At 50.5% G+C, this 27,438-nt stretch overlaps 1 long non-coding RNA gene across 1 annotated transcript; it reads right to left on the bottom strand.

The window, feature by feature from the left end:
• Positions 1 to 804: 804 nt before the first annotated feature.
• LOC142828089 (uncharacterized) lies at positions 805 to 26,192 on the bottom strand. The gene is made up of 3 exons (XR_012903056.1): positions 26,090 to 26,192; positions 7,735 to 7,831; positions 805 to 1,754 (listed from the first exon to the last, which is right to left on the bottom strand). It is a non-coding gene; the product is annotated as an uncharacterized LOC142828089 (long non-coding RNA).
• Positions 26,193 to 27,438: the final 1,246 nt, after the last annotated feature.

Raw genomic sequence — 27,438 nt, 5'->3', positions numbered from 1 at the left:
TATTTTGAAAAGAAACCCTTCCTTTGAAATCGCCCTTATTCCTTGAGGTTTCAAGTTTATTTCAAAGGAAAGGTTTCTTTTTTCAAAATAACCCCAGTTTTTTTCCGAAATATGCTATTTCGGGAAGTGGCTGGCTGCCATTATGCAAATGAAATGCGGGAAATTCAAGTCTGCGCTTCATTTGCAATTTCGTTTGTCCGTATTTGCATTCCTCTCTCAAAGGAGGAATGCAACGTAGACATACCCTAAGGGTGCATCTACACAGCACCCTGAACTCGAAATAAGATACACAATTTGCACTACGCAAATTGCGTATCTTATTTCGATTGTATTTTGAAATACCTTATTTCAAAATCTGGCGCGTCTACAGAGTGCCACATTTAGAAATAACTCTTTGTGGAACAAGGGTTACAGGGATGCCGAAATAGTGTGCCTGTTATTTCAAAAAAATATTTCCAAATAATGGGCATGTTTAAAAGATGCAGGGTAGCTATTTCGGGATACCTGTGGTATCCCAAAATAGCCCCGCTGTCTAGAGGTACCTTAAGAAAGTCTGATGAATGAGCAGTTTACAAATGAACACATGAAGTCTCCCAGAAGTAATACACAGCGCCTTTGAATCTGGAGAGTTCCTGAATGGTGGGGGGGGGGGGCATTAAAACAATCGGTGTACAAATTTATTATAAGAGGTTTGGTTTAGCCTTTAGATTGTGGTTGGGATGCTTTGAAGTCTCAAAGAAATCCGATTTTATGGCATTAAATAAAGGAATGCAAATATGTCAAAATGGTGATTTTATTGTATCGATGGTTTATGCCCAATTCTATCGTAACTTCACCACTTGACAGTGCCTCATCATACATCACTCAGAGTAAGCATAATAAAATTTCAAATGAGACATGACGTGTTAGCATGGAGAGAGAATGCAGTAAGTCTACGGAACCAGTGACGTCTGCTGCTCATCTGTATCTCTTGGGAATTCTGGCTAATTCTACCTTTAGTTTAGGGTCTTCTTCAATTCCTCTAGTACAGTGGTTCTTAACCTGGGGTGCACGCACCCCCCCCCCCCCCGAGGGTGCGAGATGCCCTTTCTGGGGGTGCGAGACATGCCAGATTTTTATGATATATCTTAGGATGAAAGAACTGACCTACTTCAACCATTTTTAATAAGGGGTGCGAGAACATATTTTGAGAACCAAAGGGGTGCAGGCTGCAGTAAGGTTAAGAACCACTGCTCTAGTATATGCATCACTGGCAGACACCCCGCAGCTCCTTCCTACCCAGCTAACACCACAGAATGGTTTTCCTTCTTTTGCTGTGCGCTAGTGACGTCAAAAGCATGGCGATGACCTGTCAGCTCTCAGAAGAAAACCAGCACTAGCCTGGGTCTGTGTAGGGATGGGAAGCCTCCAAGGGACATCTAAATATCTGTAATTCAGCAGGGGGCATTCCTCTTCCTTGCAGTTAGCGTTCAACCAATGTCCTAGCGCTGCATTAGCGAGCACAGTACTGGCACAGCAGAGTCAGCATTCAGTTCGAAGCCTCTCCGATTTCTGCTGTTAACCCTCCTGTCCAAGCTGTGTAATTGGCATATTGTTGACCTACACGCCCCCAGCGTTGTTCCAATGGATACCGTATTCTTCAGTTCCAAACTGCTGTGTTGTCTTGTGTGCGTTGGTATACAGCTGCTGCATTCAGAGGTGTCCATGCAGGGGAAGCAATTGCTGCACTGAGTTTGCAGAACAATGTGGGTTCCCTGGAGATGAAAGGTGCTATAAAAGGGCTTGTAGGATTAGAAAAATATTAGCCGCTGCATTGGATACCAGGGCTTCCTGTGGTTTGAAAGGGAGGCTGTGCTGGACATATTTTGCCTCTTACTGCTTGGGGATATTTTTCTTTCCGGCTGTCCGAGTGTGAACTTTTAAAGTGAATAAAGCTGTTCTCCGCCTATTAAATGCATTCGAAGGGTGTCTTTTCTGCTTTCTGTTCTATTGCCCCCTGACAATCCCACACTCAGAACAGGCGGAACAAAAGGGAGAGGCACAGATCTTTTTCCTAGAAGAGATGTTTTGCGTCTCTACCGAATCTTGATACTGGAGACTTGTGTCATTGCTACCAGGCGGATTTGAACCTGGGGCCTCTAGAGCAGCGGTTCCCAAACTTTTTGGCATCGCGCCCCCCTTTTTGATTTTTGAAACCCCCCTCCCCCCCCATGGCAGCAAAACTTGTTGAGCAAAAAATCAAAAAAAAAAAAAAAGGAAAAAAAGAAACTGAACAGGGCAGCAAAACTTGATGGGAGCAAAACTTGCACACACCCCCCCTCCCCCCCCGGAATTTTTTCACGCCTCCCAGTTTGGGAACCCATGCACTAGAGCTTACTATAGGAGCCTCTACTGCTTGAGCTAAAAATCAGCTGTCTCTCAGCCCATGCTGTAAAGGTCTCTTGTTCTTACCTGTTGCTGTAAGTGGTCTACGTGCCTCTGCATAGGACAGTGAACTACACTAGGTGCATGGGTTACACGTGCACAGTTTTCATCCTCTTCAGCTCCCTCTCTCTGCATTCAGAGACTCATTTGGGCAGCCACAAAGTGTTGACCGGTCAAGCAGTGGCTGCGAGAAAGGCTCTCAGCTCCATGGAAGGGTGAAGTGAATTAAGATGTTGTTCTTCCCGTGCCCAATGGGCAGCACCTCCCCAAAAAGCACTAACACTTGACATGTTTTGGCCAGAGGATCCAGAGACACCGAGAAAGCACGGAAACTTGGACGAAGGCCCTTTACGAACAAGGCGAACGCTCAAAGCTGGGTAACGGCCGGGGAGAGCGTACCCGAGATGGACTAGCCGCAGGAGTTTTAAAGAAGGATTTTCCCCAACACTTGACAGTTAGGCTGTGTCTAGACTACATGGCTCCATCGATGGAGCCATGTAGATTAGGGTTGTAGGCAAAGGCAAATGAAGCCGCGATTTAAATGATCGCGGCTTCATTAAAATTTACATGGCTGCTGCGCTGAGCCGACAAACAGCTGATCAGCTGTTTGTCCGCTCAGCGCGCTAGTCTGGACGCTCCCCTGCCGACATCAAAGCCCTTTGTCGGCAGCCCCGTTATTCCTCATGGGATAAGGTTTACCGGGGCTGCCGACAAAGGGCTTTGATGTCGGCAGGGGAGCGTCCAGACTAGCGCGCTGAACGGACAAACAGCTGATCAGCTGTTTGTTGGCTCAGCGCGGCAGCCATGTAAATTTAAATGAAGCCGCAATTATTTAAATCGCGGCTTCATTTGCCTTTGCCAAAAAAACAAATCTACATGGCTCCGTCGACGGAGCCATGTAGTCTAAACATACCCTTAATGACTGTGCAAACTCTAGACCAGGCAGTGCTAGCGGCACAACAGAGTGCGATCGTGAGAGGCTCGGCACCCAGCAAAAAGGCACAGGGCTTGCAGCAGGGGGAGAAAATAATTCCCCAGGCTGAGAGTGAAGCTCCTTTAAAAATTGGGTCTTAAGGAGCATCCCATGAGACACGCGTGGCATTAGAGACCATGGGCCAGATCAGGTTGTGCCAGGGGAGCTGACAGAATTGCCAGGCCCTTGCGCAAGGTGTGGGGGAGTCCGGCTCTATGCTCCCGGAAGAGCCGTGCCACCCGGAGCACGCCACCCAGAACTCGGGTGGTGATTTAAAGGGTCCAGGGCTCTGGCTGCCAGGAACCCCAGGCCCTTCTGAACCGGGCCCTTTTACCCCGCCCCCCATCAGCAGGCCTGTGTTCTGCCCAATCAAGAGAAGGATGTGCAGGAAGTGACTAGCTGGGATTGGCTCTGCTTCGAGTGCAGGGGGTTGGACTAGAATGTCCCTTCCTGTCGTCCGTGATTCTATGACGAGTCAGGGAAAAATGAAGACACCAGGGGCGACTCTTCCCACCCTTCTAGGCCGGGGTCATGTGACAAACGAAAAGCAGCCAATAGACAAGATGGACATATTACTGTCCTACTGTCATAGCTCTTGGGGACCTCCCCATATTTTCCTATTCATCTTTTTGTCTGGGCCAGCAGAGAAAAACACCAACCAACACTACCAACACCACCGTTGCCCGACTCTTTCCAGTTTCCGGGAGCGTCGCTGATAGCAGAGGGGGTGTTCTTAACCTGCTGGGAAGGGGCTGTTTGTTGGCTGTGCCTGGCCAGGGCCTATGGTGTTTCACGGGCTAAGCTCATCACACATTGGCTCACACAAGTCGATCTCAGTAGTGCTGCTTCACAGGAGACTCCCCCATGATAATAAAGGCTGCTGCCTCGCCGCAGCCCGGCTGGCTGAGCTAAACTCACTGTCCCTGCTGAAGTAATTTAATTAGTGCAGATGCGAGGATCAGAGCGGCGCTGATCTTTCCTGTTACTAGTTACATGCTCCGCTGCTCACCACGCTTTTTATGTTGTCAGATGGGGAGGAGGGCTAATAGAGCCAACTAGCAATTTAAAATTCAGCTGCCTAAAGGGCCTATGCAAAAGAGGTCAAAGTGGTAGAGCCCCTAAAAGCTGGGATGTGCCTGTTCTAGTGTGCTGTGCCCGGATATAGCCTTCTCTTCTCGGGCCTGTAAACACATTGGTCTTCGCCACCAGCTGTTTAACACTAGCACGGCGGACATGAACCAGAGCAGCTAAGCTGCACCGGCGCATGCTTCGGCGTAAGCTAGCCCTTGGAATAATTACCCGGGGATCTGAGAAAGCTGGTACAGCTTGGCTGCTCCAGGGCCGGAGCAAGGTAGGCTAATGCTCCTGCTAGCTCAGGTGTGTCTACATGAACCGCAACCAGACTCCACAATTGCCATGCAGACATACCCTGTGGGTGACACTAGCAGAGCCAAGCTCTGGCGTAGAAGGAAAGATCAGGTTTAAGAGCAGGTTAGGGAGACATCTATCAAGGATGAGCTAGAGCAGGGGCGGGCAAAGGGGCCTCCACGGGCCGGATGCAGCCTGCCAAGTGGGTGGATCTGGCCCGCGGTCGCCCTGCTGCTCCCCCACTGCCAGGCCAATCGAACGCACAGAGTCTCTCTCGCTCCCTGCCCCCGCCCTGCAAAGGGCGCACGGTGCTTAGACTGGACCGGTCCACTCCAAGTGTCGTGTGCCCCTTGCAGGGCAGGGGCAGAGAGCGAGAGACTTTGCATGCTCCTCCCGCTCCCAAGCCATGATTGACCTGGGGGTGGAGGGATCGTGCGAAGTCTCCTCCCGCTGCCAGGGGCGTGGGTACCTAGAGGGAACCACCAGCTGTTCAGAACAACTGGCAGTTCTCTAGGCGGGGGGAGGGCAGGGGCAAAGACTTCACATGCTCCCCCACCGCCAGGTCAATCAGGGTTTGTGGGCAGGAGAGCACGGAAGTGTCCTGGCCACGCCCTTCTACCCAAGGCCCCGCCCCTCCTGGGGCAGCCCAGGGCCACTTCAAAAATTAGTGAAGTGGACCCCCATCTAAAATTATCACCCAGCCCTGATCTAGATGGTGCTTGGTCCTGTCCTGAGGGCAGGGGACTGGACTCGATGACCTCTCGAGGTCCCTTCCATTCTAGTGCTCTACGATTCTATGAATCCATGGGAGGATTTGGACCAGTGATCCCTGTAAGCTGAGCACTTGGGCGGCCACCCAGGTGATAAGCAGAGCGCCCGCAGCCGGCAGCATGCGTTTCCCTTGGCGGTGCCCATCCGCACATGCCTCAGTGCCCGTAACAAAATGTGTTCCCCACTTGGATGGAAAAAGAGAGAGGAAGCCCCGGTTGGGACTTTTGTATAAACTGAAGCCAGATCCACCCCCTCACCGCTTCCCATTAGCAGATCACGGCGCTGATGCCTCGTGGTTATCAGCACACTGCAGATCTCTAGTGTAGTGCAGGGGGGTGGACCTGATGGCTTCTTGAGGTCCCTTCCAGTCCCACCGTTCCATGATTCCATACCGGAGTGGGCAATAATTTTAGACGGGGGGGGGGCACTTCACTAATTTTTGAAGTGGCCCTAGGCCACCCTGGAAGGGGCAGGGCCTCAGGTGGATGGGGCAGGGTCAGGACACTTCTGTGCTCCCCGCCCAGAGACCCTGATTGAAGTCTTTGCCCCGCCCTCCCCCCACCTAAGAACCGCCAGCTGTTCTGAACAGCTGGCAGTTCCCTCTAGGCACCCACGCCCCTGGTGGCGGAAGGAGACTTCTCCTGCTCCCTGCCTGCCTCCAGGCCAATCAGAGCCCAGGGTGGGAGAGCACACAAAATCTCTCGCTCCCTGCCCCCCCCCTTGCAAAGGGCGTGCAGTGCTTAGAGTGGGCTACCAGCTTACTCTAAGCGCCGCACACCCCTTGCAGGGCAGGAGGAGACTTCGTGAACTCCCCCCGCCCCCAGGCTCTGATTGGCCTGGGGACAAGGGAGAGGTGGGGTGTCCTCAGGAGGGATCCACCCACTTGGTGGGCCACATCCAGCCCGTGGGGGGCCCTGTGCCCACCCGCCCTATACTACGCTCGACATTGGGCTCCGCACTGCCCGTTTCCATGTGGAAGCCGAAGTGGGGAGAGGCACATCGGCTGGGAGCACACATTTGCTTGGGGAGCCGCTGAGTGCTGAGGAAGCTTTAGAGAAGCAGGCTGGCGGCCAAGCAGGTGGGCGAGGAGAGGGGAAAACGGGTCTTGAGAGGGAGCTGTGCAGTCGGGTTACAAAGCCGGGAGAGGCAAAGGGAGCGGACGAGATGCATCAGTGTAACACCCGATGGTCATCTCCCTTCATTCTGCGAGGGGAAATGCACTTTTAGGACCAACTGGATAAACCCTCCTATTGTTTCCTTTGAACACAAACTGCATTTTCTCTTGAACGCCAGCCAGGCGACCATTTAGCACCTGGATTGTTAAAGCGCCAGCCGCTTACTAGCAATTACTGAAAGGTGGCAAATTTAAAAAGAAAAGTCAGGAACATTTCTGAGAAATATTTCAAATAAACGTTCTCCCACCTCATTTCAAACTTTCACACACACACCATTTTTTGACCAGTTTTGGATTGAGTGTCACTTTTGCACCATTCAGAATATTTTCAACTCGTGAAAAACAAAAATATGAAAACAAATTTTTTTAATTGCGATTCCTTCGACCCCGTCTTTCAACCTGTCCTACCGTTTACCTTGGGAATCAATCTGATCACTTTTCAGCTCCAAAAGGGTGACAGATCACTAGCAGTTACCTTCCCCATACCACCCCACCCATCTCATCCAATACATGAACAACGGCCTTGTAAGGACAACAGCGGTCAGACTCCTTCTATTCAGCTCACAATGCCCCATGCACAAAGGAGCAGCAATTTAAAAAGCTCTGAAATTAGTTATCACTTCTGTATGAGAGAGACATCAGTAATTTGCAGCCAGCCAAACACAGTAATTAGTCAACTGTAATGCAGTAGAATCTCACTCATTTGCATTAATGACTGAAAGGCCTTATGCAAATCTGATTTTTTTTTCCACAAATGACTAAGTGAACAAGTAGTGTTACAAACAGCAAGGCAAGCCTCACAAAATGTACTTTGCTGATTTGTATTTTCAATGGTAGCTTAGCTTTAATTATTTCCGGGAATATTTTAGAGCATGCTGTGTTAATGCCATGGACTTTCAGTTACTGTGGAATGGCATTTTGTAAAAACAATGAAATAACAAATTTTAAGACCAGAAGAGACCAGTAGATCCTCTAGTCTGACTTCTCTTAAATTGTGACATAAGTACCTTCATCTTCCACTCACCTCTTTCCCAGGACCCAGAAGAGGAGAAACACAGATTTATGTCAGAACGAGATCTCCTACGTTGAGTGGAAGTCTCCACTGAATTTCCCTTTTCCTACTAGGAGAGATGAACAACACAGTCAGTCAAATGCAGGTTGAACCTCTCTCGTCCGGCACCCTCTGGACCTGACTGGTGCTGAACCAGAGAATTTGCTGAACCACGGGAGGTCAACATTGTCTAGCGGCATTATCAACATTTCCACAGCTTGCTGGGTTCTGAGAAGACATTTAGGGGTAAATTAGAGCTAAATGTAAGGGGGCTGTTAGCCCCTTATTAAAACTCAGTGGGAATTTTTGGTTGGCCAGCTCCCAGTACCAAAAGGGGAAGGGTCCATGAGACTGACAGACCCCCAGGGACAATGAGAAGAGGCCAACACTCCAGAACAGCCTGATTGACAGGTTGGACAGGCCAATGCGGGAATTAGGAGGCCAGGTCCCGTCGTCCCTGTGAGCTGGGATTTTCTGAGTCTGAGAGAAAAGGAGAGAGAGTGAAGAGGAGCAGCAAGAAGTGCAAGCTGTTCTGAGAGGCAGACCTGCCGTGACAGAGCCAGACACACACACAGCGCAAGGAGTGCAAGCTGTGCTGAAAGGCAGACCTGCAGTGACCAGAGAGCCAAAGGGGTCAGAGAAGCAACACAAGGAGCTGGAGGCTGGCAAAGCAACAGTCTGCAGCTGGGTACGGTGAGCGGCTGGGACCAGCAAAGGGGGGGAAGAGGCTCTGGACAGAGAGACACCACTAGCCAAGAAGCCCTGCAGGCCAGACTTGGAGAGGGATTGTAACTCCAACTGGGAGAGGAGTCCTGCCACCTAGAGCCTGAAGTCATGTGGTCACTGCCAGAGCAAGCGTATCTAACCTGCAGCCCCGCCGTAGCACAGCCGGGCCTGAGAAAGAGCCCTGGGACCTATAAGGAACAGACTGAAAACTGTCCTTACACTCTGCGGACTGCTGTTTGTGATGTCCCCGTGCTACAGAGCAGGGCTGTGTGTTTTCTTTTAACCTCTCTCATTTTTTCCTTATTTTTTTCTTTTTAATCAGTTGTTGTTTAATAAATTGTATTCGCTTTGAGCTGTATGTAATGATCAGTGGGTCAAGAAAACATCCAGTGTGAAGCAAGCACCCCAGAGTGGGGACACCCTAGCCCCTGCCTCAAGTGACTACAAGGTCGGGGACGAAGCCCCAGAAAACCTAGGCTCAGCTTTATCAGGATTTCAAGGACTCTGCTACTCAGGAGAGTGGAAGGGGAGCCCTCAGGGTCTGGGAGGCCTTTGGGTAAAAGAAGTGGGAGCGGGGACTCCAATCCTTTCGCTGGTCCATTTCACCGGGGTAGTATAGAAGCCAGGAAAGTTCCCCGCAATAGCGGGACTATTCCCCCGCTTACATAAATAACAGCACAGAACACTGAGAGCCAGGCCTGGTGGCTGTCAACAAACTTTATGGGACCGTGGGAAACTTGGCCACTCCCATGATAAGTAAACACCCGGCTAACTAACATCATGCCGGACCATGGGTGTTGAGACACCAGCGTGTGCTAGACTAGAGAGGTTCAACCAGTATAGATTATTATTACTATTGTACTACTGAAGAGCTTTGAAGCTTTAGTGGTGGGCCAGAATCCCATCACGCTAGGAGCTGTATGAACACAGAACAAAAAACAATAGTCTTGGCCCCAAAGTTTCCCTCCCAAGCAGGGCTGATTCGGCCACCTTTTGTTACTCTTTACACAACAAGATCCAGCTCACCCACCTGCCGGCTGGTTAGACATCATCGCTGACTTCTACAGAGACCTTCTAGTCCAGTTATCACATTGCACCCTCATGGAGTACAAGCGGATGGACTGAGCTAATCTCTTTAGCGGTCATGATTGTCCTCTGCTCCAATCGGCAGATAGTCTGTTGGGACCAAGCTTTATATCAGTGATTGGGGTGGGCAATAATTTTTGGCCAGGGGCCACTTCAGAAATTTTTGAAGTGTCCCTGGGGCCACCCCGGAAGGGGCGGGGCCTCAGGCAGGAGGGGCGGGGCCAGAACACTTCTGTGCTTCCCTGCCCGCAGACCCTGATTGGCCTGGAGAGGGTGAAGTCTTTGCGCCTGCCCTCCCCCAGAGAGAACCGCCAGCTGTTCTAAACAGCAGGTGATTCCCTCTAGGCACCTGTGCCCCTGGTGCTGGGAGGGGCTTCTAGGCACCGCACACTCCTTGCAGGGCAGGGGCAGGGTGGGCGGAGACTTTGCACACTCCCTCCTGCCCCCCAAGCCTTGATTGGCCTGGGAGAAGTGTGAAGTTTCTTACTCCCTGCCACGGGCTTCCCTGTCCCTAGGCCCTGATTGGCCTGGAGGCAGGGGAGTAGCAGGATCAACTCTGCAGGCCGGATCAACCCACATGGCAGGCCAGATCCATCCCATATGAGGTCCTTTTGCTCACCTGTCATTGTCCCTGTCATGAGAACCCATAGATGGACCTCCAGCCTCTCACGGTAACATTCTGTGATGAGTCTATCCAGGGCAGACTCTGCCAGAGGTTGCCACACAAAAAGCTACGTACGGATATGATTGGCCAGAGTGACAGAGAGATGCATGCTGGTCCATCATGGTCATCCGTGACAAAAAAAGGGAAGAAGATTTGGCACGCCTGCCTCGAGGATTTGGACACTCCATTGTCATTGTTTGAACTGGGCGTCCAAATCCCTTTAGGCACCTTTGAAAATCTCAACGTAATCGATATCTAAAGTGTGACGAAAAAGAGAAAAAATAGAAGGGACGTGCCACATGCAGCTTTACTCTCAAACATGGCACTGCAGCATTTCCTGACCTTTGTGCATTTAAATTCATAACCTAAACAGGAGCATGTGAAATGGTGGGCGGAGCTTATGGAGTCTCCTGTGTGACCTTGTCTTGCTTACTCAAGGCTTTGATGCCTCAGAGCCCCATCTGTACATCAGGGAGAACAACACTGCCGTACCGCACAGGGGGGTTGTGAAAATAAGCCAAGTAAAGATGGAGAGGAAAGGAGGCACTTAGAATAGCAGTTGGGGAGTGCTACCGTGATAATTGGGCAAAACTGGGATGGTTCCCAAATTAATATCATCTCCTTCACGGATAGTATAATTATTGCACCTTGGCACAGGGCCCTTTAACCTGTGGATCTCAGAGCCACACAACTGGACCATCCTATGATGAAATGCCCTCCTGTTCTGAAATGTGATTTGTCCTTTTCATATGTGTTCATTTTTTTAATTGTATCCTTTGGTATATATGGTTGTGACTATTTTCTTCCACTATTTGATCTGAGGAAGTGGGTCTGGCCCACGAAAGCTCATCACCTAATAAACCATCTTGTTAGTCTTTAAAGTGCTACACAGTCCTGTTTTTTGTTTCAACTGCTGCGGAGACTGATTGAGCAGGACCAATATTAACTAACAAATCCACATTAGCCTTTAAAAACCTCTCCAGTTAGCCACACAGGTATTCCGTCACTCTGCTTGTAATGCATTTTGTGGTGAGCTCCTGCAGCATCCTGGGTAATTACAAGTTATGTCGTTAAATAGGGCAGTCAATGAGCACTCCCTTTCTGCTCCTAGAACCGTGGCGGAGTTAGAGACACACCAATATTGAAGTAAATAGCTAAGTCTTTGACACGAGACTCTCTGGTGTTCAAGATATTGTTTCCATGAGCTAACCAGCCACGTTGCCAGACTTTCATTGCCTGGCTACTCAGCAGGTTCGTTACATCGTTAGGCAGTGGATTGACTGTTCACCCTTACACCTGCTTACTCCATTGGTCTCAGTGGAGCGGTTCCTGCAACCAGAGAACGAGATCCACGCATTTTAAAACTTCGGCAGTGAAAGATCAAACAGTTACCTTTTTTGTGACCTCATAGGCCTGATCTCTTATTTGTATTATTATTTTGAGAGGAGAGGGCCTGTCCACAGTGTAGAACAGAGCAGAGGATTCCGGCTATGCTTCCCTGCAGGCTTCCGGGGATTTAGCACAGAAGAGTCAGGCTTTGTACTTTTGGAGCGATACACCATTTTGGAACATGCAGGTGATGTGGCTGGGGAGAGAGTCTCCACCAATCACAGTTATGACCAGAACGAAGCAGAGAATTAGTTTGGCTTCTCTTTTTGGGGAGGGAGGCAGCTCCCGTCAGGCCAATGGGGCCGCACATGATGCAGGGTGGGAGTCAAATTCCACACCTGCTTGAGGCTTGCAGGAGCAATGTCTCCCTCCACACCTGGATCACAGGTGAGCTCGACCCTCAAAAGTCTGAGCTGTCAATGGGATGGAGCGGGGAGACAGAATTGTATATGGTACCATCACAGCTCCCTATACAGATCTGTACTGGTCTCTGGCTAGAGGGAGGCCAAGCTGCCCTGCTACGCCATGGATCGACCAGTTAAGGGGCCCAGAAACCCTGCGCCAGGGCTGGCCCGCCAGCGTGTAAGGCGGGGCCGCCGGCCTGCAGCTCAGTAGTCCTAAGGTCCAGGCCCTAGCTCAGGGCAAGCGATAAACAGTTCAGAGGCTCTGCCGGGCTGCAGGCTGAGCAGCAGTTTCTAAAGGCCAGGCCCTTGGTCAGGGCGGGGCCACAAGCAGCAATACAAGCAGTGAAGCAGTTTGAAGTGCAGGCCTGTCCGCAGGCTGAGCGGGGGCAGGGTCTCCTTGCTGGCGGGGAGCCGACAAGCGCAGGGGTTTTAACCCTGAGAAGGGGAACCTGCCGCCCCCAAGGAGGTGTGGCAGGGGGGACGCAGCTCCACCCGCTCCACTCCGCCCCAGCCCAGGGCTGCCACTGGGTCGGTGAGGATCCTGGCTGCAACATGCTGCCCAGTTGACCTCCATCTCATCAGCTATCCCTGGGCCGCTGCCCAGTTCCCCATGGGCCTCCCTGGCTCAGCCTCCACCCCTCAGGGTCCGCCGGGGGTGATGGCACTGGCAGCGCGTCCATAGGCTCCGGGGCCAGCTCAAGCAGCGGTCCAGGTGGCGCAGCCCAATTTCCTGGGCCCGGCAGGGGAACTGGCCATCCAGTCTTCTGGGCCCGGCAGCTGCCCAATCCAGTGTTCCCTCCTAGGGTGGGGCAGCTGCACCTTCCTCCCTGAGAGCTCAGCCGCTGGGCTCCAATTGAGGGCTCAGGCCCTGCTTTTATACTCCCGGCCCTGCCTTTCTGCTTCCTGTGGGTGGGGCTGGGTTGCCGGGCTGAAAATACTCAACCATTCTTCTCTCCACGCACTGCAATCTCACTCAGTCCATAACGTGGCCATCTCGCCTCCGCCCCGCTTCATCTGCCCCCTTCCTTCCGCTTCCCCCAGCACTGGGCCTCTGAGTCTCCCCCACTTCTTGGCTTCCTCACTCCTCAGGAGGCCTCATTTTCAAGCAGGCTGGGAATAACGTCCCCTGTGTTCCCGGGGGTATGTCGGAGTTCTGCCCCTCTGACCCTCACGCTGTGGCTGCCTCTGCCCCACCCCCTTTCCTACTGTGTCAGCTTGGTTAATAGAGGAGCGGTATGCAAATGCACTGGCGGGGGAAGGTGAGGATTGGCTAGTGGCGGCTCTGAGGTTGTCGTGACCTCACACCGCTATGCGCTGACTTCGGCTGGCATGTCACAGAGCCCTGGCCCAGCGTACCTAGGGGCATTGAGGCTGGATTCACCAGCGGTTCTCACCCATACCAGGATGTCAAAGGGGATGCGGCTGCTCAGATGGGGAGGCCTGATCTGCTGCTTTGGGAGAAAGAGGAGGAGGTAGAGTCACAGTTAGGCTGGGTGGGGATGGGATATAGGGGCTTGGGGACTCGGCCAGACCAGCCTTTGTTTGGAGGAGAAAGCTCCCATGCCCTCCATCTCTCACAACCCCTAGTCCGTCCACTTATCGATCAGTATAGCTCAATCTCCATCCCCTCGATCACCACAATCTCGGCAATAGCCATTATTTCTCTGTCACCATCTCCATTTTAATCCGTCCATTTGTCCCGCTCTCTACCCCTCCCCCAAGCGAGTCATCCATCACACCCATCCACCTCTTCATCCCAATCTCTCACCCACCTCTCTCTTTTACCATCCGCTCATCTCGCCTCGCCAATCTAATCTGATCCCACCTCTCATCCAACTTCTAGTTCCTCTGTATCTATCTAATCTCTAAACTAACCTCTCATCCAATTGTAACGGTTCACAATCCTGCTGGAAGGGCATAACAAGTGGGGTTCCGAGGAGTCTGGTGTAGGACTGGTTCTGTTCAGTATCTTCATCAATGATGTAGATGATGGCTTGCCCTAGAGAGGACGCTTATTAATTTTGCAGATGATACCAAGTGGGAGGGGTTGCAACTGCTTTGGAGAATAGGGTTAACATTATCTGGCCAAGCTAGAGAAATCGACTGAGGTAAATAGGATGAAGTTTAATAACAACGAGTGCAAAGTGCTCCACTTAGGAAGGAACAATCTGTTTCACACATACAGAATGGTAAGTGACTGTCTAGTAAGGAGACCTGCAGAAAGGGATTTAGGGGGTCATAGTGGACCACAGTTAAATGAGTCAACAGAATGACCCTGTTGCAAAAAAAGCAAACATGATTCTGGGCTGCATTAACAGGAGTGTTGTGAGCAAGACACGAGAAGTCGTTCTTCCGCTCCACTCTGCACTGATCTGGCCTCATTGGAATACGGTGTCCACTTCTGGGCACCACATTTCCAGAAAGATGTGGAGAAGTTGGAGAAGGTCCAGAGAAGAGCAACAAAAATGATGAAAGGTCTAGAGAACATGAGCTATGAGGCAAGGCTGAAGGAATTGGGCTTGTTCACTTTGGAAAAGAGACGACTAAGAGGGGACATGATAGCAGTTTTCAGGTATCTAACAGGGTGTCCCAGGATGAAAGGAGGGAAATTGTTCTCCTTGGCCTCTGATGACAGTACAAGAAGCAAGGGGCTTAAACTGCAGCAAGGGAGGTTTAGGTGGGACAGTCGGAAAAAACTTTGGCTGTGTCTAGACTGGCAAGTTTTTCCACAAAATCATCTGATTTTGCGGAAAAGCTTGCCAGCTGTCTACACTGGCCACTTGAATTTCCGGAAAAGCACTGACGATCTCATGTAAGATCGTCAGTGCTTTTCCAGAAATACTATGCTGCTCCCGTTTGGGCAAAAGTCTTTTTCCGAAAGACTTTTGCCCAAAAGGGCCAGTGTAAAAGCACAGTAGTGTTTTCCACAAAAAAGCCCCGATCGCGAAAATGGCAATTGGGGCTTTTTTGCAGAAAAGCGCGTCTAGATTGACCACGGACGCTTTTCCGCAAAAAGTGCTTTTGCGGAACAGCATCCTGCCAATCTAGACGTGCTTTTCCGAAAATGCTTTTAACGGAAAACTTTTCCGTTAAAAGCATTTTCGGAAATTCATGCCAGTCTAGACGTAGCCTGTCAGGACGGTTCAACACTGGAATGAATTGCGTAGGGAGTATTGTGTCTAGTTCTGGGCACCACATTTCAAGAGAGATGTGGAGAAATTGGAGATGGTCCAGAGAAGAGCAACAAAAATGATGAAAGGTCTAGAGAACATGAGCTATGAGGGAAGTCTGAAAGAACTGGGCTTGTTTAGTTTAGAAAAGAGAAGACAGAGGGGACGTGATAGAAGTTTTCAGGTATCTACAAGGGTGTCACGGGGAGGGGGGAGGATTGTTCTCCTTGGCCTCTGAGGATAGGACAAGAAGCAAGGGGCTTAAATGTCAGCAAGGGAGGTTTAGGTTGAACATTAGGAAAAACTTCCTAACTGCCATGGTGGTTAAACACTGGAATAAATTGCCTAGGGAGGTTGTGGAATCTCCATTACTGGAGATATGTAAGAGCAGGTTAGACAGATGGTGCTTGGTCTAGCTGTGAGGGCAGGGGACTGGACTTGATGATCTCTCAAGGTCCCTGCCAGTTCTATGATCCTCATCCAGAAACTCCATCAGCCAGCTCCATCATCTACTCTCTGTTCTAACCTGTGGTTTTCATTACTTTGGGGGGTGCTAATAGCCACTGGGAATCCCAATTTGCTCTCCCCATGGGAAGTGCTATGGGGCATTGTGAGGACAGGTACAGAGGGTTACAGTACAGCTCTCAGCCCTATTGCCTGAGACATCCGTTAGCTGAGTCAGGGGCACTGGCATGGGTGTTAAACCCTTAATACAGAAGCACTGGGGGTGTCTTTCTTCCTGTCTTTTTGGTGTTCTCTTGCTTTCAATATCTCCTCTTAGGGGCTGTTAATTAGGGAATATTGCAAGGTAACATTCCCAGCCAGAGCTTGGGATAGAATCCAGAAACTCGGATTCTCCTAGTGCCTCTGCTCTAACCACTGCTCCTCATTCCCCTTCCAGAGCCAGGTACAGAATGCAGGAGTCCTGTGCACTGGAAAGGCGCCAGGGCACCTAGGCCCCTATATATTCAGCTTTGCCTGATCTTAGCTCTTGGGTCTCTCCCCAGCTCTGCAGAAGAGATCTTCAGCTTCTCCATCACCGACTGGGACCCCGGTGAGCTGGAGCGGGTGAGAATGGAGGACTTCTCTCGCCTCTTCCCCGATGACATCAGCATGGATGGGGGCTGCACGGACATTGAGGTGGTGGCCATGGTTCACCGAAGAGAGGACGACGGGGACTTGCTAGAGGAGATGGACCAACCTGGGGGAGGGGAGGATGAAGGTGGAGGAGACAATAACAGAGGTCCCCCGGGTGATGACCAGGGTGGAGAGGCCCATACCATATTGCACAGGCGTGCAGAAAAGCAGCAGGGGGCACTACAAGGCCCAGCAGACCAGAGACCTGGGCGGAGCACCGCCCGGGAACAGGAGCACCCCGGGATCCTGAAAAGGCCAGTCAATCACGGAGAACAGGAGAGTTTGGCCCAGGAGGACAGGCAGCCTGAGACCCTAGAGGAACCAGTGGGTGCGGATGAACAAGAGAGTGATTCCATGGCAAAAGGGGGCCACGCCAGGCTGGTGCCACCCACAGATCAGGTCAAGGAGGTCCTCCTCCAAGCCTGCAGGCCCAAGAAGGCTCGCCTGCTCCTCCTCTCTGGACACCACCACAGAGGGCCTGCCGCAGTTTCCTTGATGATGTCCCTAGGGGGGCAGAAGATTTTGTTGCGATTTCCAGAGACCTGCCTGCTCTAATCCGGCCTCTGCTAATTCCTGAGCTGCTGGATCTTCAAGCCAGATCCCAGCCTCCCTGGGGTGGGACAAGGAAAACCACACGTGGGCAGCCAAGAAGCACGCCAGGCAATCTGCCCCAGAACTCCCTCTCCTCACTCTGAGAACGCCAAGGACTCCCAGCCTGAAGACGTAGGAAAGGTCCATGCTCAGCCAGCAGACACCCCAGCAAACCTCCTGGCCCAGATCTTAACCAACGCTCAGAAAAATCAAACCACTGCAGTTTGCAAGCTGTTCATCCGTCTGATAGGTCCCCTTGCACGGTGACGGGGTGGGCATTCTTCACATGCCCTGTTCTGTCATAGGGCCATTGCCCCCAACAGGCAGTGGCCGTCCCTCTGCTAGGGGATACTGTCACTTCCTTACGCATCCAGCGTTGGCTTTCCCTGGCCCCGTAACCCAGCAAATTGTGGCTACTGCGCTTCTACACCAGCTCTCCTGTTGGCCGCCAAGGCGCTCATGGAGAGGAACCCCGGTTTTCTAGTCTCACGTGTTAGCAAGTAACGACTTGCCCGTTGTTCTAGTGCTGCTCGAGAGCACAATGCACGGGCCTTGGCAGGCGCCTTCCAGTCCAGCCACCCCACAGCACCAGAGAAGTGGCTGCCTCCCGCCCCCTGAGCTACATGCCCTTCGATCTGTCCCTGACAGGCCCCTGCATCCACCCTCTGCTGGGCCAGGCTGCTCCTCTGCTTTGTACCTCACTGAGCACCGCTGCAGGAAAAGCACCTGTCACCTGCCCCGGGGGACAGTGACGCACACGCCAAACGGCTCCGCACACGGCTGGGTCCTCCGGGGATTTTCCGATCGGCTTGCGAGAGGTGGCCACGATCCCTGGGGGGTTGGGCTGGGAGGTGGGCAGGGGGAAAGCTGCTAAGCCAGGATTTTCAATAGCTCTCCCCAAGCATTAAGATATCAGAGGCACCAGCAGGGACAGATGAGGCATCAGCCATTTATTGGCTGCCCAAGAACCCGCTCCAGTTATATTAACAAACTCCGACAGCTCTCCGTGTGCACGCATGTCTGGGTGGACGCGAGCCACAGGCGCACAACTGTGCAGCTCGGGGACCGATTCCCTACTGGCTGAGCGCCACTTGGAGAAGGAGAATGTGTGTGCCAGAGGGGAGGGGAAGTCCGAGCTGGTTGTGGTACCTTGATGCTCTGGGTTGGCCTGCGCCAGCCCTGGCCTGAGAGTTCGAGCAGCCCAGGGGCTGAGCTAAGTTAGAGCAGTTGTGCCGAAAGCTGACGGAGCTCTGCCCTGCCCCGCTCCACCTCCCGTACCAAGAAAGTTCCAGATCAGCTGGTGTAGAAGCCAGTTCTTCAGGGGTTTTGTTGGCTATTTAGAGCGCCAATCAACAGGGAACCCTCTTCGGCCAGGTACTGCGCCTCCTCCACAAGCATTGGCTCCGAGATGAGAATCTGGTCCCCAAGGAGCAAGCGGTTAATCAGGGCATTTGAGGCCAATGCAGGGCTATGGGACACCAGCAGAGAAAGGAAGTGGGGGTTGTGGTTGGGTGCCCTGCCATTAGAATCATAGACTCATAGCACCCCAGGGCTGGCAGAGACCTCAGGAGTCATCAAGTCCAGCCCCCTGCCCAAAGCAGGACCAACCCCAACTCAATCATCCCAGCCAGGGCTTTGTCACGCCAGGACTTAAACACCTCTAGGGATGGAGACTCTGCCACCTCCCTAGGGAGCCCATCCCAGGGCTTCACCACCCTCCAGGGGAAATAGTTTTTCCCCAATATCCAACCTAGACCTCCCTCACTGTAACTTGAGACCATTGCTCCTCATTCTGTCATCTGTCACCACTGAGAACAGCCTCTCTCCAGCCTCTTTGGAAACTCCCTTCAGGAAGTTGAAGGCTGCTATCAAATTCCCCCTCCCTCTTCTCTTCTGCAGACTAAATAAGCCCAAATCCCTCAGCCTCTCCTCATGTGTCATGTGCTTCAGCCCCCTCATCATTTTGCCCTTCACTGGACTTTCTCCAATGCGTCCACATACATTCTGTCATGAGGGGCCCACAACTGGACACAGTAGTCCAGATGTGGCCTCACCAGTGTCGAATAAAGGGGAATCGCTTCTCTGCTGGCAATGCTCCTCCTAATGCACCTTAATATGCCATTAGCCTTCTTGGCTACAAGGGCACACTTGCCTCGTATCCAGCTTCTCATCCACTGTAATCCCCAGGTCTTTTTCTGCAAAACACCTGCCACTGGCCTGAACACAAACACCAGGCCCCGCTATATACAGCGAAAGGCAAGGCTTTCCCTGGTTCAGGGATGGAGGTGGCACAAGGGGGAAAGCATTCCCTGAAGGGATATTTGCAGTTGCTGTTTTGGGTGGTCGTGGTCTGGATCATATTTAGGTTCCCATCTGGTGAGCACATCATCCCTGCATGCACTGTTTGAGCGCAGAGCAGCCACCTCCAGCTTCAGGCTAGGTGAGTAGCTAGCCTAGACATCATGTATGCCAAAGAGTAACACGAGAGCAACTATGAATATTTCTGTTCTGTACTTGGGGAGAACACAGACAAAGCAGTCTTCTCATATGGTAGTAATTTCCATTCTATGAGTTTCCTGGAGGATGTTAAACAAGTTACTGAAGTTAGACATTTTTAAAGTTCAACAAGTCCAGGTAATGCATCCAAGAGTTCTACAAGAGCTGGCCGAGGAGCTCACTGGTTCGTTAATTCTGGTTTTCAATAAGACTCGGGGGATGTTCTAGAAGGCTGGGAGAAAGCTAGTTTTGTGCCAATTTTTGAAAAGGGTAAACAGGATGACCAAGTTAATTATAGGCCGGCCTGCTATACATCCTGGGCAAGATAACGGAGCAACTGACATGGATTTGATTAATAATGAACTAGAGAAGGGTGATGCCTGAAATTAACAGGAATCAACATAGGTTTATGTAAAATGGATCTTAACCGAATACCATGACAAGTCTGATTGTCAGAGGTAATAGAGTTGACATAATATAACTTAGAGTTCTGTAAAGAATTTTACTTCAATGCCACGTGCCATTTTGAGTATGCAACCCTATAAATAAAGTTAACATGGCACATATGAAATGGACTTAAAACTGGCTGATAGGTCTCAAAATGTAACCATCAACAGGAAACGATCATCTCCTCGATTTGCTGGCAATGCTCCTCCTGATGCACCCCAATACGCCATTAGCCTTCTTGGCTACAAGGGAGCACTGATGACCCATATCCAGCTTCTCATCCATTTGGATGTCAGCGCTTGGTAGGAATCTTTTCAACAAATTCCATATCCGCCTACTGGGAATGAGAAAGTCTGACGTTTGTTAAGCTTTTAAGTCACACAATACACAGCAGATTAATTACACCCCTTTTTTTTTTTTTTTTTTTTTACGATTTCTTGGTTTGTGTCTTGAACTGGAGCTTTTTGTTCCATTCTTGTCCCAGATCTTGTTCTACAGAACAGCCGCTTAACCAATCAGTTCCCAGCCTGTAGCAGTGTCTGAGATTCTTCTGTCCTAAGGGCAGGACTCCGCACATGTCTGTTGACTCAGCTTTCTTTTGGCTCAAATCCTCCAATTTGTCTAGAGCCCCCACAGAATCATCAACTATACTCCAAAGCCCTGCTGTGTGCATGACTCCCCTCCTTCCCAAATGATGCTTCACATTTTTATGTACCTGCATTTTAACAGGGCTCAGTGGTAGGATTTCCTGTTTCCTTACATCCCTGCCTATCCTTGTCAGACCGCCGGGAAGGCTGTGTATGCTGCATCACAGGGAGCTGTTCTTTGACAAACGTTCTAGCTATAAGATGACTGGAAAGAAGCAATAACATCCTGTCACACGTTAATCCAGCGAGTGAAACAGCATCAAGCGCAGAGACGCTCACCTGGGAATACAAGGCAGCGTGTGCATTTCAGCAGCAGCTCTTCAAAGGGGCAGGTGACTTCCTGCCTGCTGTTTCAGCATTCCATTGGATTATTACATTCTGTTCTATTTCACCAGGCCGCTCTCAATGCTCTTCTAACCCATTATTGCTAGTGACTGGCTGTTCATTTCTGTCTCGCTAATGAACAATCCAAATGCAGTGCAAGGCAGAGCCTGACATGTGTTATTGCCTTCCTCTGTTAAGCAGTTTCTGGCTTTGGATGTCAGCGCTTGGTAGGAATCTTTTCAACAAATTCCCGTATCCGCCTACTGGGAATGAGAAAGTCTGACGTTTTGTTAAGCTTCTAAGTCACACAATTCACAGCAGATTAATTACACACTTTTTTTCTCCTTGGTTTGTGTCTTGAACTGGAGCTTTTTGTTCCATTCTCTTATATTCGAAGTAGCAGGAGGTACCCATTGCAAAATTGTGCGTTGCACTCAAAACCACCATACTGACGGACATCGGGATGAGATAAAATCATGTTGATTCATTTTCCTGTATTGTGCACTAAGGAAGTGTATTAATATATGACTAACGGGTTGAGTAAACTTCATGTGACCTTTTCCAATGTAGTTTTGAAACAATTGTGTGTATTTCTGCGTTGCTGAATAAACTAGGACAGAAAACAATGTAGAATAAACATTTGTAGAGGATTATGGTATGCTACACTTAGCTACCCTTTCATGTTTCTCTCACGCACACTTCTCTAAGTGCATTTATTTATGGCCATGTCTATGCGTGGGGGGGAGGGACCGCTCAGTGGCTTGAGCATTGGTCTGCTAAACCCAAGATTGTGAGTTCAATCTTTGAGAGGGCCATTTAGGGAGTGGGAGGGAGGGGGCAAATCTGTCAGGGATGATACTTGGTCCTGCCATGAGGGCAGAGGACTGGACTCGATGATCTCTCACTGTCCCTTCCAGCTCTATGAGATAAAGATATAGCTCCATATTATACATCAGAAGATCAAACACTCCAGAGGTTGATCTTCTGGCATTTGATTTAGCGGGTCTAATATAGACCCGCTAAATCAAACACTGAGGGCAGCTCCGGCTGGCACCTGTATTCCTCGCAGTCACGGGGAGCATTGGCTCCCATCAGCCTCCCACTGTGTGGACCATGAAGAAATGAGATTTAAGATATGTCTACTCCAGCTACATAATTAACGTAATTGGAGTTGTGTATCTTAATACAACCTCCTGCTGTAGTGTAGAGTAGACCAAGCCTATGCATGTAATATTATTCACCTGTCAGAAACAATACCTTATGCTGTGATCAGGCGCTTCTCCTGTAAACTAAATATAATCAGATCAAATCATTTCTTGGATGGGAAAGGAAAGTGGGGATGTGACATGCAGAAAAAGGGCGCCATTATGGGGGAATAGCAGCCATGCGTACCGAGACTCGGCTGGCTTTTCTTCCTGTTCCCCTGGCTGTCAGGCAGTGAGGGGAAAATACACAGCTTGTGTGCATGTCTCTCACTCCTGGCTGGCGAGGGGAGGAGCAGAGAAGTAATTCACGAAATCTGTGTAGAATGAAAACAAGATAAGACCTTTAAAAACTTGTGAAAAGCCACAAGATTCCACAGTACAACCAATCATCTACTGGTTAGGGCATTCACCTGAGCTGTAGCAGACCTTGGGGCTGCTTGCTCTGAAACGAGGCGGAACAAGAACTTGTATTTTGTATCTTCCACCTTCCAAATAAGTACTCAGAACACCTGGCTATGAAGTCAGCCTCTTCTTCCTCTCTAGCACTCTTGTGGGCAAGCGTTCCCCTTTGTATAACCTATTCAATATCCAGGGTGCCAAATAAACCACTTCGATGTCCCAAGCTTTGAATTTACTTGGCTAGGAGGCGAGACACACAGGTTTATGCCTCTGCTTTGAATCAGGCTGACAAGTCCTTAAAAACCGTGTCTCCCTCGTCCCAGGTGAGTCCTAACCACTTGATGTCCCTGCCCCTTCCACTTGATGTCCCGGGGCCACTTCAAAAATTTCCAGAGTGGCTCCCCGGCAAAAAATTATTACCCACCCCTGCCTTAGACTAACAAAAATAGAAACAACTGTGAACTTTTGTGGGTAAAACCCACTTCATCCACTCCTATTCATCTGATGAAGTAGGTTTTGCCCATGAAAACTCATGATTCTATCTATTTTTGTTTGTCTCTAAGGTGCCTCGGGACTACTTGTTGTTTTCAAAGAACTAAGGTCCGTCCGGGTCATTACGATGGTGCAGGAAAAATGGTTCTAGATCAGTGGTCCCCAACATGGTGCCCGTGGGCGCCATGGCACCCGCGGGGGCATTTGTGTGTGCCTGCCAAGTGCTCAGGGCTCGCCTGGCCCCAGGCACGTGGCGCATGCATGGTGCTGGAGCTGGCCCCGGGCGCATGGCACACAGTGAGTGCTGGCCCCGGGAGCACCATGAATTAGCCACCCGTGCTCTGGGTGCGCAGCGCATGGGGGGGAGCACCGGCCCCGGGCGCACGGTGCTTGGAGGGGGCACCGGCCCCGGGCGCACGGTGCTTGGAGGGGGCACGGCACTTGGGGGGGCGCGCGCGCCAGCCCCACAGCACTTGGGGGGGCGCACGCGCGCTGGCCACGGGCGCACGCGCTGGCCCCGGGCACACAAGTGTCCCTGACCTCTAGCGCCTGGCAGGTGAACGGCCACGCCCCCTGGCGCCCGGCAGCCTCAAATGGTTGGGGACCACTGTTCTAGATGATGCTAGTGCCAGAAGAGAAGTCCTGCACAGGGTGCATGTGACATCATTGCTCCCTATGTTACACATTTAAGCTGAAACTATTTACAATGATGATCTTGTAAGATAAACACCCTTAAAATCCAGCCCATGAGTTTGCCCAGGTTTTAGATAAGAGCAATCCAGATAACGGTCCATGAAGGAACTTCCCTAGTTAGTACTAAGACACAGAACAATGTATCCTGATTTTGACAACATTTCCGACCTGCTAATGTCACACGCTTCCTTCAGCAAATGCAAGATGTTGGGGAATACTTAGCAGAAGTGAACAGGGAGTATGGTATTCAGCAGTTTAGGCTACATAACTGTTGCCGTACTTTGTCCTTGGTGTGATTCATGCTTAATCCATTAATGTGTGGTGTGGATAATACATATTAATATAGGATATATATGTATATACTAGCCAACATACATTAGTCAACAAATAAATAAGACCATGTGGAAATAGATGATAATAATGGACCACATCCTCCGTTGGGGTTCATTAGCTCAGCTTCATTGACATCAATACAGCCAAGCAAAGTTACATCGTCTGAGGTTCTGGGCTTATGTCTTTAGTGGGTATATGTGCAAGGCCCTTCTGTGCTGGCATTCTAGAGCCAAGGGACTGACCCCCTCCTCCCTTCCTCTCACATACCCTTTAACCCTCTCCCACAGAAGGAGGGGAAATGGCCAGGCTGGCTCTGCAGAGAGCTACGTTCGGAGTTACCTTGAATCGTATCCATTTCACGCCATTGCCCCATTCGCTCGCAGTGCAGAGGGACAGGGAGAACTACTGTAATGGTTCCAGGGTGCACCTGATCTGTGTCCCCTTACCCATTCCGCCATGTGCGCTCCTTTCCAGTGACAAGCCTTTACCACCAACGGTGTCCAGCCCGTCTGTTCGGGTACTTTGTCAACCCAAAACCTGCACTTCTCTCAGAGCGGAATCCCATGATCCACCCGCCTTGAGACTAGGCGTGCAGGTCACTTCAGCCCTGTTTTTCAATTGTGTTTCTCGGTGGCATAGCCAGAAGGGCCCACTTGGGTGGGCCTTGACCTATGGCGGGTGGGCAAGAATGGGGAATGGAGGGCAGCGGGACAGGAGGGGGTTAAGCCCAGCCTGGCTGGCTCACTGGGCAAAGCGGGTGACCCACGGCCCACTCAGGTCCATCTGTAGCTACACCCCTGGTGTTTCCTCCGTGAGTCCAGCTCCATTTGGCTCTTGCTATATGCTCCCGTGAGCTGGGACCAGTAGGGCTTAATCTGAGAAGGGTGAGACGGGCATCTCACTAGAGCTATAACTCTGCCAGTCAAGCTTTCTAGGGTAGACAAAGCTTATACCAGCAAGAGAAGGATAAACCATACCCAGAAAGGGGGGTTGGGTTTTTTTGCTGCTGTAAGCGCATTTCCAGTAGGACTTTTGCCAAAATAGTCGTGTCACTCACGGGTAGGAAAAATAACACCCCTGACTAACACAGCTATGTTGGCAAAAGTTTTGAGCATTCCCCGGGAGCATGTAAAGGCACTTTCAATCAGTTTCCTACAAGCAAAGTACTGTGTATCTATTCATGGAAACACTGCCATGAGAGACGTAAGGGTTAAAATAACAAAGGTCCACATGTGTACTTTGTGTTCCCTAAACTTAGCATTTCCCCCAGCATTTGGGTCAGCCCAACCTCCTTCTTCTGGGAACTGGGTTACAGCTGCTTTGCTGTAAACTCTGCCTCTCCCCTCAGCTTCAGGCTGGGGGCTTTAACACTTTCTAAACACTTTGGTTGAGGGTTTCTGCTTGGATTTCCATCTCTACGCCCCCACGCCCACCCTAAGTAATCAGCCTTCCTGTGGATCAGTGTGTGGTAACAAACCTTTGAAAGAACAGACACCTAGGATGTTTGTTAAGCATGGGTGATTGGACTGTCTCTAGCTATGGTCTGCATCGCTGCAGGGGTGTACAGCCACCCTGAGTGAACTCTCAGAATGCTTGTGACAGACAGCATGATAGTAATACGACAGCCAGAAATATTCAATAACAATAAAACAGATCTCCCATATCCTCTACAATTAAATCATGGATTTAAGAGTAACCATTCTTCTACAAAGGAATTTTATCACCCAATTACAGAGGGAGACAGCTGAACTAGACTTCATTTACAAGTGTAACCCTAACAACTTGGGCTTGAACAAAGCTATTAACTGGTTAATGTACTACAAAGGTAATTTCCCCCATCTTTGATATTCACATTTCCACATCACATGCTATAAGTATTTGGACACATCCAGCCTGATTTAATTAACTTCATTAAACACAGGTCCTACAATTGACAGGTAACTGCTTTTGCTGTTATATATCCCCTGGATTCTGTAATTTCCACTCCAGATCATCTGATGAAGTGGGTTTTACCCTCAAAAGCTCATGATATAAATATATTTGTTAGTCTCTAAGGTGCCACAGGACTGCTCACTGTTTTAAAGTTACAGACTCACATGGCTACCTGCAATGGGACATCACTCACCTCACGCAAGTGGCTCCCTTTTGGCCAAGTGCCTGTGTCTGCTCTCCTTGCTGTGTCAGCCTTCCTGCAGCCCTATCTAAGCCTTTTGAGCTCCAAGGAGGAACTGCCCCATGCTGGCCCAACAGCTTCCTTTTAACTGGCTTGCTGGGCCCTGATTGGTCATGTCCTTTGTGCCACTCTATCTTTCCTGGAGGACTTCTCTATGGTTTGCTGGGTAAGTGTGGGGGCAGGGGGCTTCGGGGCCTGGTCCACCCCATCACACTATTCTTCTGGGATCCGCTACAATGATTAAGAAATTTAGATCTCTGATAAGGAGCCTCCAACCAGAACTGGACCCTGCATCAAGACAGCACCACTTCTGAAATGTAGAAACTAGGCAGTGTGCTTTGGATCTGCAGTGGCCGGTCACCTTTAGAACAATAGGGCTTGACACACACATCTGTGTGCCTGGGTCACGGAGCAGGCGCTGTTACAGGCTCATTCCCAGAAGAGCAGCGGACTGGGATTCTTCTCAGAGGGGTCTCGTGAATCTTCTCTGCAATGAGTCAACTGTACAGGGCTATTTTGTCAGGTCAGGAAGCCCTGAGCCCTACCATCTTCCCCACTGGCCATGGCAGAAGGAACCCAGAGAGGAGACAGGACGACAAAAATCAAATGCATTCATCAGAAGAAAAAAGAACTATGAGCATAAAAAGCGGCTCTTTTGTTCCATCCACTGACTCTTCTTCCCCCACCCTCACCACACCCCCACGCACACCGAGTTCACCTCACCCTCTCTGGAGAATACAGGCCAGATTTAAAGGAACTCGGGACCAGATTTTCAAGAGTTCAGCAACCCGAAGAGGGTCCATTTTCCTGAGAACTTAGCTCCCCTTTTGACACCTAAATAAGATTTGGGTTTTCAAAAGCACTCAGTGCCTAGTCTGCACCCCATCTGCTAGGACCCATGAAAACCTAGCTACTTGTTCTGGGAAGCCAGCGAGGAGTCCTGTGGCCACACCTCTGAGGACGTGGCTTTTACCCATGAAAGCAGGTGCCCAAATAAATCTGTTAATCTTTAAGGTGCCAGAGGACGCTTTGTTGTTTTTATAGACACAAGCCAACACTGCTCCCCCTCGGGGACAAATCTGGTTGCATTTGTGGGTAATGTTCCCTTAGGAAAGTCTAGCGCTAGCCATGACTACAGGTAAAGTAGTTTCCACTTGTTGGCAGCAGTGGTACAGCATAGGTTAAGCCCAGCTGGACATGCTCACCCATGTGTTTTCATAAACATCCCTTTTGCTATGCAGGCCACCGGCTTCCTTTGGCCTCTCTGGCACATTTCCTGGGGACATAATCTCTGTCTAGTA

The sequence above is a fragment of the Pelodiscus sinensis genome, chromosome 3, assembly GCF_049634645.1.
Source record: "Pelodiscus sinensis isolate JC-2024 chromosome 3, ASM4963464v1, whole genome shotgun sequence".
Lineage (NCBI taxonomy): Eukaryota > Metazoa > Chordata > Testudines > Trionychidae > Pelodiscus > Pelodiscus sinensis.
The sequence above is the reverse complement of the archived record's forward strand: the minus strand, read 5'-3'. Positions and strand labels throughout refer to the sequence as shown.